This window comes from Bufo bufo, chromosome 2 (genome assembly GCF_905171765.1).
Source record: "Bufo bufo chromosome 2, aBufBuf1.1, whole genome shotgun sequence".
Classification (NCBI taxonomy): Eukaryota; Metazoa; Chordata; class Amphibia; order Anura; family Bufonidae; genus Bufo; species Bufo bufo.
This window is the reverse complement of record NC_053390.1, coordinates 577,153,151-577,166,066: the sequence shown is the minus strand read 5'-3', so window position 1 is coordinate 577,166,066 and position 12,916 is coordinate 577,153,151. Positions and strand designations below refer to the sequence as shown.

The 12,916-nt window shown below is 39.2% G+C and overlaps 1 protein-coding gene across 2 annotated transcripts in view; it reads left to right on the top strand.

Moving 5' to 3' along the window:
- The window catches only part of EMCN (endomucin), a 504,312-nt gene that overhangs the window by 300,131 nt on the left and 191,265 nt on the right, over positions 1 to 12,916 (top strand). The window lies entirely within an intron of this gene.

The window sequence follows — 12,916 nt, the reverse complement described above, 5'->3', positions numbered from 1 at the left end:
AGATGAAGTGGGCCTTGCCCTAATTGTCTCAGAGGCTGACAGATAGCCTAATCAGCAAATCAAGGGCAAGATTTAAGAAGGTCCTTTTGCTGAAAACCTCACAGAACCCAATTCTGTGTTCAACTAGCAACCTGAAAGGATGTCTTGTGGCAGTGTCTGAAAAAAGCTATTGCAGACACAAGTCTCTAGTGTGAAATGGACACTGTAAGCAGATAATATCGAGTAAATAGGGAGATATAATTTAGTATATTTTAGGTACCTTGATCAGGGAAAACAAATCGAGAGAGTGAAGGAGTGAGCTACTGGTTTTGCATTACAAAATCCTGCAAGAAAATCATATTTTTAAGCTATCCAGCTTTATATTTTTTTTTTAAGTTTATACAGTTCACAGATTTGTTGCCAGCACCCCAATAGCACAAATTTTACAGCAAGCACTCAGAAATTGCACATGTGCCTTCTCAAAACCTGTTTAAATTTGTAATTGTGGACATCAGTGCATTATTTTGTGTTACTGATAACAGGTATTTACAGCAAATTCATTTTACTGTAGCAAACCAGATTATCATACCCGGGATAGTAAACACTTTACTTCAACAGACTGTACTGCAAAAATTTTAATCTGTGACATTTCATTTATAAGCCTCATAATTAGATATGAACAAATCGAAGTTGACGAAGTGGTATTCGATCCGAATTTCAGGAAAAAATGTATTCGCACTGAAAATGAATTTCCTCACGCTTCGTGGTAACGAATCATCTTTTTTCCTAAAATGGCTGCTGAACGAGAGATCACCCACAATGCCATGCATGCAGCCAATCAGCAGCCAGACAGCCCTGTGATGTCAGAGCCCTATAAATAGCCTCAGCCATCTTGGATTCAGCCATATTCCAGTGTACTTAGTGCAGGGAGAGACGTGACAGGCCTAGGGACAGTATTAGGAAAGACTTTATTGTGCTGAGAAAAAGATTTACAAGTTCAGGGAAAGATTATTCAAGGTGTAAGGAAAGGATAGGGAGACATTATCTACACTATAAAAAGAGAACAGGGTCCAATAGGGGAGTGTACAGCCTGGGTAATAGGAGTGATTTTATTACACCTTGTTGCACTAACTTGGGATCCAAATTGCTGTTATACTTCTGCTTTTATGTTTGCACTATATGATAGCTCACTAATTCCAGCAAACCTTGCTTGTTATTGGGGTGCAAGTTCTGTGTGATACAGCCATTTATGGGGTGCATTAATAGGAACTATAAGTACGTATTATTAGCCGTTCAGCAGTGGAACGTACATTGTTTCATATAAATTTGTGTGGTGTATTAATAAGAAGTTCAGCAGTGGACATACATACGCAAATGGCCCGATGAATGCTCAGTTGCTTGCGTAGTAACAGCCGAATTGTCACCATTCGTCAGAGGGATGACTACTGATTCTCCACCATGTTAGACCCTCACTACTGGTCCACCCAGGTCACCCTGCCACCCCACATCTAAGATCCCCTGGACTTCTGCGCAGCCAAATTCGATTTGTGGCCAGAACTGGCCCGATTTGCATTAGACAAGCTTTCCTGCCTGCCCAGCAGTGTAGCATCAGAGCGAGTGTTTAGTGTTGCTGCTGCCAACTCAACACTCTGTGGTCTCCTCATGCTGCTGCCAACTTACCACTCTGTAACTGGGCCACTCTGTGGTCTTCTTATGCTGCTGCCACCTCACCACTCTGTGGTTTCCTCATGCTGCTGCCACCTCACCACTCTATGGTCTCCTCATTCTGCTGCCACCTCACCACTCTGTGGTCTCCTCATGCTGCTGCCAACTCATTAATCTGTGGTCTCCTTATGCTGCTGCCAACTCACCACTCTGTAGTCTCCTTATGCTGCTGCCACCTCACCACTCTCTCAATGGGCCACTCTGTGGTCTCCTCATGCTGCTGCTACCTCAAGACTCTGTCATTGGGCCACTCTGTAGTCTCCTCATGCTGCTGCCACCTCACCAATATGTCACTGGGCCACTCTGTAGTCTCCTCATGCTGCTGCTACCTCAAGACTCTGTCATTGGGCCACTCTGTGGTCTCCTCATGCTGCTGCCACCTCACCACTCGGTGGTCTTCTCATGCTGCTGCTACCTCAAGACTCTGTTATTGGGCCATTCTGTGGTCTCCTCATGCTGCTGACACCTTACCAATATGTCACTGGGCCACTCTGTGGACTTCCCATGTTATTCCCACCCTCCCCACTCCATGACTGGGCCACTATTTTGTCTTTTTGGCCTGGATAACATCATCATTTATTTGACCCTTCTTCTCATCTGTCATAAGGAAGAAAAAATGAGACACACAACGGATCCTGTCTATGTAGCAGCTGTAATGCCTGTATGACATGGTCCCTATTTTGCAGAATTGGCTTAAGATTTGGTAGCCAAAAGCAGGAGTGGTTACAAAACACAGAAGACAAATACTCCATTCATGTGTCATTTCTGTTTTGGATCCATTCCTGTTTTTTTTTTTTTGGCTTTAGCAATACTGATGGATTACTGACCACTCGGTCAGGGGGGCTCTACTTGTATCAGCATTTAATAGAACAGGTTCTGTCAAAATCTATGCGGAATCAGCTGACGACAGTGGAAAAGGAGTGTGCTCTTTCACTTTACAGTAGAACCTTGGTCTATGTGGCAGGCACAGCACTATGAAGCGCCTTTTGCGCTGTGGCATTAGAAGAATTTTGATATCTCTGACTTTCTAGTCTAACCAGACTGTCTATTACTCTGTAATTCCTCTAGTGCCGTTCTATGGAAACAGTAGGTTTAAAGAGCACACCAAATGCTTGAAATAACTTCTTTATTAGTCCATGTACAAAACACGTGTTGAAAAGATATCACAAAATGGCGGTATGCATAAGATGGTGGTTCAACTGTTCAATCTTGTCATTCAACATAAAATGGTGGATATATTTCTCTCTTGAGTATCTGTACTCTTACTTTAAGTTATTTAAGCACTTTATGATCTCTCTGAGAGGTATATCTGAGGTTTAACTAATAGTTCACTTGCTGAATTTGGTCGCAGTTTGCAGCATGCAGTTAGCAATAACCATTTGCAGATTGGTTGAGTATGATCTGGTATGGTAATTTGGATTGCAATATGGAATTTGAATATGGATTGTGAACGTTGTAGTTTGCAATTGGGGGAACTGTAAGTAAACACACATATAACTGGTTCAGTATACAGTTCTAAACATTATATTAACAGTAGGAACATTATATAACTTTTAAATACCTATTTTGGCCTCTCTGCTTCCATAAAACACAGCTCTTAGTGGAGTGAATGTCTGTTCAGCTTCTCTCTCTGGTGAATAATAATTTCTAGCAGCTCCTGCTAGGGAATTTCCCACACAGGCTGTGTGTGAGGCTGGCTGTGATTGGCCAATACTCCTGCTGTGTGTGAGGCTGGCTGTGATTGGTCTAGACTCTACAACAGTTTAACTGTATGCTTTCTGTTGTTTCTGCTGTGTCATTGAGCTTACCCCACATCCATATAATAAATCTTAAAGGCATATTATCTTTTCTACTTCTGTGAACACAATATATATAACAGTTATATGACATCCAAACATGAAGTCACTGTAAATAATGCCATTGTATTTAACACACAAACATAGAAACTGTGTTAAGGTTATTGGCAGGTCTAGCTGTATAAACACACAAGATATATTAGCAACCTAGGACAGGTCTCAGCTGGCCAGTTACAGGACACTGGAGGGTTCTTTATACCTGGCACTAACATTGAACTGCAAGGCTGAGTTCACACTTGAGTGATTTGGTCAGTTTTGGCGCCATAACTGCCCAAATAAGCGACACCTGTCACATGCTTGTCATACTGACTCACAGTATTGTTTCACTACCACACCAGACTCCCTATGCATGTTTTTGCAAGGCACAGTGTTCTACACCACTATACAGGCTCTCTGAAGCCAGGAAATAGCTGACTACTGGGGGAGATCTAATAACTATGTAAACATACAGAGATGTTTCCCAAGATCTATTTATACCCAGCACTGTGACTGACGAGGGAATATCCTCCATGTCTAGAGGAAAGGTTTCTACACAAACATAAAAGAGGATTCTTTATGGTAAGAGCGGTGAGACTATGAAACTCTCTGCCTGAGGAGGAGGCAATGGTGAGTTCACTAAAAGAGTTCAAGAGGGGCCTGGATGTATCTCTGGAGTGTAATAATATTACAGGCTATAGCTACTAGAGATGGGTCATGATCCAGGAAGTTATTCTGACTGCCTGATTGGAGTCTGAAAGGAATTATTTCCCCCTAAAATTAGGAAAATTTGTCTCTACCTCCTTTTTTTGCCTTCCTCTGGATCAACTTGAAGGATAACAGGCTGAACTGGATGGACAGATTTTCTTTCAGCCTTACAAACTATGTTACTATGTTATTTTTACAACGCAACTCCACTGGCTAATAGGGAGGGTTGCTGAGTAGATAACCCCATGTACAGCTTTCATGTGATCTAACAGCTTAATGAAAATCCCTTTAAAGAGAAAAATGAAGCAGACCATTTAAGAGGAACAAAGGTCCATTTATTTAAGTGCTTGAAGAAATATCCTCCATGCCAAGGTCTGACTTCAGAAGAAAATTCTAGTGTCACTTTAAGTTTTCAGTACATATTTTATATATCATTCTCATTTTTTGAATTCTAAACATTCATGAAAATTAAGTCTAAGCTTTTGATTCACTTATTTTAACGAATTGACTTCTGTATTTTTTTCCCTATAAGACGCACTTTTCCCCCCAAAAGCGGGGGGGAAATAGCAGTGCGTCTTATGGGGCGAATGCTGCGGCCTTCGGGTGTATCGGCTGAGAAGGAGGAGGGGCTGGGGGCCGGTATCTTGTTCTGTAATGGCAGCGGGGACCGGTGCAGTCACTGTATTCTACTACACCGGACCCCGCTCACAGTAGTATAATCATATCTAACCTGTAGGTATTGTTAAACTATTCAAATAATCTGAAATCCAGCGCATGTACTACTTACTACTAACTTCGTAGCAGTCAGGAGGCCGGGCGTAACTCACTACTAGGGATGAGCGAACCCGAACTGTATAGTTCGGGTTCGTACAGAATTTTGGGGTGTCCGTGACACGGACCCGAACATTTTCGTAAAAGTCCGGGTTCGGGTTCGGTGTTCGGCGCTTTCTTGGCGCTTTTTGAAAGGCTGCAAAGCAGCCAATCAACAAGCGTCATACTACTTGCCCCAAGAGGCCATCACAGCCATGCCTACTATTGGCATGGCTGTGATTGGCCAGTGCAGCATGTGACCCAGCCTCTATTTAAGCTGGAGTCACGTAGCGCCGCACGTCACTCTGCTATGATCAGTATAGGGAGAGGTTGCAGCTGCGACGTTAGGGCGAGATTAGGCAGATTAACTCCTCCAAAAGACTTCATTCTGTGATCGATCTGCAGCTGTGGATCATTGAAGTGCTATTATTGACTTGCTCACTTTTTTGAGGCTGCCCAGAGCGTTTTTAGATCACTTTTTTTCTGGGGTGATCGGCGGCCATTTTGTGACTTGTGGTGCGCCAGCACAAGGTATCACCAAGTGTATTTAACCATCGATAGTGTGGTTATTTTGTGCTATATCCTACATCAGCTGCAGGCTGAGCCTGTGTCACCGAAGTGCAATTAACCATCAACAGTCTGGTTATTTTTTGGCCATATACTACATCAGCTGCAGGATGAGCCTGTGTCACCGAAGTGCATTTAACCATCGACAGTCTGATTATTTTTTGGCCATATACTACATCTGGTGCAGGCTGAGCCTGTGTCACCCAAGTGCATTTAACCATCAACAGTGTGGTTATTTTTTGGCCATATATTACATCAGGGGCAAGTTGAGCATGTCACTCAGCGCCAAAAAAATAGACCTGACATTTCTATTCAACCAAATCTGTACTGTTTTAGCTGGTCAAGTTATTTGTAGTGACCGTAAAAGCACACTTTTTTTTCTGGGTTGAAAAACCATTCCCAAATTTGCCATTCTCAAAATAACTAGTTTCTGGTATTTGAGGCCAACTTGAAATCTATCCCAAAAAGAATATCTTACATTGAAGCTAGTGATAGTGTCATTCAGAAAAACCTAAGACACACGCTAGCGTGCAGATAGAAGTCTGATTCTGTAATTAAACCTATACCTGTCACACAGCGCAAAAAAAAACAGGCCTCACATCTCTATTTAACCAAATCTGTACTGTTTTAGCTGGTCAAGTTATTTGTAGTGACCGTAAAAGCACACTTTTTTTTCTGGGTTGAAAAACCATTCCCAAATTTGCCATTCTCAAAATAACTAGTTTCTGGTATTTGAGGCCTACTTGAAATCTATCCCAAAAAGAATATCTTACATTGAAGGTACTGATAGTGTCATTCAGAAAAACCTAAGACACACGCTATCGTGCTGATAGAAATCTGATTCTGTGATTAAACCTATACCTGTCACACAGCGCAAAAAAAAAACACGCCTCACATCTCTATTTAACCAAATCTGTACTGTTTTAGCTGGTCAAGTTATTTGTAGTGACCGTAAAAGCACACTTTTTTTTCTGGGTTGAAAAACCATTCCCAAATTTGCCATTCTCAAAATAACTAGTTTCTGGTATTTGAGGCCTACTTGAAATCTATCCCAAAAAGAATATCTTACATTGAAGCTAGTGATAGTGTCATTCAGAAAAACCTAAGACACACGCTAGCGTGCAAATAGAAGTCTGATTCTGTGATTAAACCTATACCTGTCACACAGCGCAAAAAAAAACAGGCCTCACATCTCTATTTAACCAAATCTGTACTGTTTTAGCTGGTCAAGTTATTTGTAGTGACCGTAAAAGCACACTTTTTTTTCTGGGTTGAAAAACCATTCCCAAATTTGCCATTCTCAAAATAACTAGTTTCTGGTATTTGAGGCCTACTTGAAATCTATCCCAAAAAGAATATCTTACATTGAAGCTAGTGATAGTGTCATTCAGAAAAACCTAAGACACACGCTAGCGTGCTGATAGAAGTCTGATTCTGTGATTAAACCTATACCTGTCACACAGCGCAAAAAAAAAAACAGGCCTCACATCTCTATTTAACCAAATCTGTACTGTTTTAGCTGGTCAAGTTATTTGTAGTGACCGTAAAAGCACACTTTTTTTTCTGGGTTGAAAAACCATTCCCAAATTTGCCATTCTCAAAATAGCTAGTTTCTGGTATTTGAGGCCTACTTGAAATCTATCCCAAAAAGAATATCTTACATTGAAGCTAGTGATAGTGTCATTCAGAAAAACCTAAGACACACGCTAGCGTGCTGATAGAAGTCTGATTCTGTGATTAAACCTATACCTGTCACACAGCGCAAAAAAAAACAGGCCTCACATCTCTATTTAACCAAATCTGTACTGTTTTAGCTGGTCAAGTTATTTGTAGTGACCGTAAAAGCACACTTTTTTTTCTGGGTTGAAAAACCATTCCCAAATTTGCCATTCTCAAAATAACTAGTTTCTGGTATTTGAGGCCTACTTGAAATCTATCCCAAAAAGAATATCTTACATTGAAGCTAGTGATAGTGTCATTCAGAAAAACCTAAGACACGCTAGCGTGCTGATAGAAGTCTGATTCTGTGATTAAACCTATACCTGTGACACAGCGCAAAAAAAAAACAGGCCTCACATCTCTATTTAACCAAATCTGTACTGTTTTAGCTGGTCAAGTTATTTGTAGTGACCGTAAAAGCACACTTTTTTTTCTGGGTTGAAAAACCATTCCTAAATTTGCCATTCTCAAAATAACTAGTTTCTGGTATTTGAGGCCTACTTGAAATCTATCCCAAAAAGAATATCTTACATTGAAGGTACTGATAGTGTCATTCAGAAAAACCTAAGACACACGCTAGCGTGCTGATAGAAATCTGATTCTGTGATTAAACCTATACCTGTCACACAGCGCAAAAAAAAACAGGCCTCACATCTCTATTTAACCAAATCTGTACTGTTTTAGCTGGTCAAGTTATTTGTAGTGACCGTAAAAGCACACTTTTTTGTCTGGGTTGAAAAACCATTCCCAAATTTGCCATTCTCAAAATAACTAGTTTCTGGTATTTGAGGCCTACTTGAAATCTATCCCAAAAAGAATATCTTACATTGAAGCTAGTGATAGTGTCATTCAGAAAAACCTAAGACACACGCTAGCGTGCTGATAGAAATCTGATTCTGTGATTAAACCTATACCTGTCACACAGCGCAAAAAAAAACAGGCCTCACATCTCTATTTAACCAAATCTGTACTGTTTTAGCTGGTCAAGTTATTTGTAGTGACCGTAAAAGCACACTTTTTTTTCTGGGTTGAAAAACCATTCCCAAATTTGCCATTCTCAAAATAACTAGTTTCTGGTATTTGAGGCCTACTTGAAATCTATCCCAAAAAGAATATCTTACATTGAAGCTAGTGATAGTGTCATTCAGAAAAACCTAAGACACACGCTAGCGTGCTGATAGAAATCTGATTCTGTGATTAAACCTATACCTGTCACACAGCGCAATAAAAAACAGGCCTCACATCTCTATTTAACCAAATCTGTACTGTTTTAGCTGGTCAAGTTATTTGTAGTGACCGTAAAAGCACACTTTTTTTTCTGGGTTGAAAAACCATTCCCAAATTTGCCATTCTCAAAATAACTAGTTTCTGGTATTTGAGGCCTACTTGAAATCTATCCCAAAAATAATATCTTACATTAAAGCTAGTGATAGTGTCATTCAGAAAAACCTAAGACACACGCTAGCGTGCTGATAGAAGTCTGATTCTGTGATTAAACCTATACCCGTCACACAGCGCAAAAAAAAACAGGCCTCACATCTCTATTTAACCAAATCTGTACTGTTTTAGCTGGTCAAGTTATTTGTAGTGATCGTAAAAGCACACTTTTTTTTCTGGGTTTAAAAACCATTCCCAAATTTGCCATTCTCAAAATAACTAGTTTCTGGTATTTGAGGCCTACTTGAAATCTATCCCAAAAAGAATATCTTACATTAAAGCTAGTGATAGTGTCATTCAGAAAAACCTAAGACACACGCTAGCGTGCTGATAGAAGTCTGATTCTGTGATTAAACCTATACCTGTCACACAGCGCAAAAAAAAAACAGGCCTCACATCTCTATTTAACAAAATCTGTACTGTTTTAGCTTGTCAAGTTATTTGTAGTGACCGTAAAAGCACACTTTTTTTTCTGGGTTGAAAAACCATTCCCAAATTTGCCATTCTCAAAATAACTAGTTTCTGGTATTTGAGGCCTACTTGAAATCTATCCCAAAAAGAATATCTTACATTAAAGCTAGTGATAGTGTCATTCAGAAAAACCTAAGACACACGCTAGCGTGCTGATAGAAGTCTGATTCTGTGATTAAACCTATACCTGTCACACAGCGCAAAAAAAAACAGGCCTCACATCTCTATTTAACCAAATCTGTACTGTTTTAGCTGGTCAAGTTATTTGTAGTGACCGTAAAAGCACACTTTTTTTTCTGGGTTGAAAAACCATTCCCAAATTTGCCATTCTCAAAATAACTAGTTTCTGGTATTTGAGGCCTACTTGAAATCTATCCCAAAAAGAATATCTTACATTGAAGCTAGTGATAGTGTCATTCAGAAAAACCTAAGACACACGCTAGCGTGCTGATAGAAATCTGATTCTGTGATTAAACCTATACCTGTCACACAGCACAAAAAAAACAGGCCTCACATCTCTATTTAACCAAATCTGTACTGTTTTAGCTGGTCAAGTTATTTGTAGTGACCGTAAAAGCACACTTTTTTTTCTGGGTTGAAAAACCATTCCCAAATTTGCCATTCTCAAAATAACTAGTTTCTGGTATTTGAGGCCTACTTGAAATCTATCCCAAAAAGAATATCTTACATTAAAGCTAGTGATAGTGTCATTCAGAAAAACCTAAGACACACGCTAGCGTGCTGATAGAAGTCTGATTCTGTGATTAAACCTATACCTGTCACACAGCGCAAAAAAAAACAGGCCTCACATCTCTATTTAACCAAATCTGTACTGTTTTAGCTTGTCAAGTTATTTGTAGTGACCGTAAAAGCACACTTTTTTTTCTGGGTTGAAAAACCATTCCCAAATTTGCCATTCTCAAAATAACTAGTTTCTGGTATTTGAGGCCTACTTGAAATCTATCCCAAAAAGAATATCTTACATTGAAGCTAGTGATAGTGTCATTCAGAAAAACCTAAGACACACGCTAGCGTGCTGATAGAAGTCTGATTCTGTGATTAAACCTATACCTGTCACATAGCGCAAAAAAAAAACAGGCCTCACATCTCTATTTAACCAAATCTGTACTGTTTTAGCTGGTCAAGTTATTTGTAGTGACCGTAAAAGCACACTTTTTTTTCTGGGTTGAAAAACCATTCCCAAATTTGCCATTCTCAAAATAACTAGTTTCTGGTATTTGAGGCCTACTTGAAATCTATCCCAAAAAGAATATCTTACATTGAAGCTAGTGATAGTGTCATTCAGAAAAACCTAAGACACACGCTAGCGTGCTGATAGAAGTCTGATTCTGTGATTAAACCTATACCTGTCACATAGCGCAAAAAAAAAACAGGCCTCACATCTCTATTTAACCAAATCTGTACTGTTTTAGCTGGTCAAGTTATTTGTAGTGACCGTAAAAGCACACTTTTGTTTCTGGGTTGAAAAACCATTCCCAAATTTGCCATTCTCAAAATAACTAGTTTCTGGTATTTGAGGCCTACTTGAAATCTATCCCAAAAAGAATATCTTACATTGAAGCTAGTGATAGTGTCATTCAGAAAAACCTAAGACACACGCTAGCGTGCTGATAGAAGTCTGATTCTGTGATTAAACCTATACCTGTCACACAGCGCAAAAAAAAAACAGGCCTCACATCTCTATTTAACCAAATCTGTACTGTTTTAGCTGGTCAAGTTATTTGTAGTGACCGTAAAAGCACACTTTTTTTTCTGGGTTGAAAAACCATTCCCAAATTTGCCATTCTCAAAATAACTAGTTTCTGGTATTTGAGGCCTACTTGAAATCTATCCCAAAAAGAATATCTTACATTGAAGCTAGTGATAGTGTCATTCAGAAAAACCTAAGACACACGCTAGCGTGCAGATAGAAGTCTAATTCTGTGATTAAACCTATACCTGTCACACAGCGCAAAAAAAAAACAGGCCTCACATCTCTATTTAACCAAATCTGTACTGTTTTAGCTGGTCAAGTTATTTGTAGTGACCGTAAAAGCACACTTTTTTTTCTGGGTTGAAAAACCATTCCCAAATTTGCCATTCTCAAAATAACTAGTTTCTGGTATTTGAGGCCTACTTGAAATCTATCCCAAAAAGAATATCTTACATTGAAGGTACTGATAGTGTCATTCAGAAAAACCTAAGACACCCGCTAGCGTGCTGATAGAAGTCTGATTCTGTGATTAAACCTATACCTGTCACACAGCGCAAAAAAAAAACAGGCCTCACATCTCTATTTAACCAAATCTGTACTGTTTTAGCTTGTCAAGTTATTTGTAGTGACCGTAAAAGCACACTTTTTTTTCTGGGTTGAAAAACCATTCCCAAATTTGCCATTCTCAAAATAACTAGTTTCTGGTATTTGAGGCCTACTTGAAATCTACCCCAAAAAGAATATCTTACATTAAAGCTAGTGATAGTGTCATTCAGAAAAACCTAAGACACACGCTAGCGTGCTGATAGAAGTCTGATTCTGTGATTAAACCTATACCTGTCACACAGCGCAAAAAAAAACAGGCCTCACATCTCTATTTAACCAAATCTGTACTGTTTTAGCTGGTCAAGTTATTTGTAGTGACCGTAAAAGCACACTTTTTTTTCTGGGTTGAAAAACCATTCCCAAATTTGCCATTCTCAAAATAACTAGTTTCTGGTATTTGAGGCCTACTTGAAATCTATCCCAAAAAGAATATCTTACATTGAAGCTAGTGATAGTGTCATTCAGAAAAACCTAAGACACACGCTAGCGTGCTGATAGAAATCTGATTCTGTGATTAAACCTATACCTGTCACACAGCACAAAAAAAAACAGGCCTCACATCTCTATTTAACCAAATCTGTACTGTTTTAGCTGGTCAAGTTATTTGTAGTGACCGTAAAAGCACACTTTTTTTTCTGGGTTGAAAAACCATTCCCAAATTTGCCATTCTCAAAATAACTAGTTTCTGGTATTTGAGGCCTACTTGAAATCTATCCCAAAAAGAATATCTTACATTAAAGCTAGTGATAGTGTCATTCAGAAAAACCTAAGACACACGCTAGCGTGCTGATAGAAGTCTGATTCTGTGATTAAACCTATACCTGTCACACAGCGCAAAAAAAAACAGGCCTCACATCTCTATTTCACCAAATCTGTACTGTTTTAGCTTGTCAAGTTATTTGTAGTGACCGTAAAAGCACACTTTTTTTTCTGGGTTGAAAAACCATTCCCAAATTTGCCATTCTCAAAATAACTAGTTTCTGGTATTTGAGGCCTACTTGAAATCTATCCCAAAAAGAATATCTTACATTGAAGCTAGTGATAGTGTCATTCAGAAAAACCTAAGACACACGCTAGCGTGCTGATAGAAGTCTGATTCTGTGATTAAACCTATACCTGTCACATAGCGCAAAAAAAAACAGGCCTCACATCTCTATTTAACCAAATCTGTACTGTTTTAGCTGGTCAAGTTATTTGTAGTGACCGTAAAAGCACACTTTTGTTTCTGGGTTGAAAAACCATTCCCAAATTTGCCATTCTCAAAATAACTAGTTTCTGGTATTTGAGGCCTACTTGAAATCTATCCCAAAAAGAATATCTTACATTGAAGCTAGTGTTAGTGTCATTC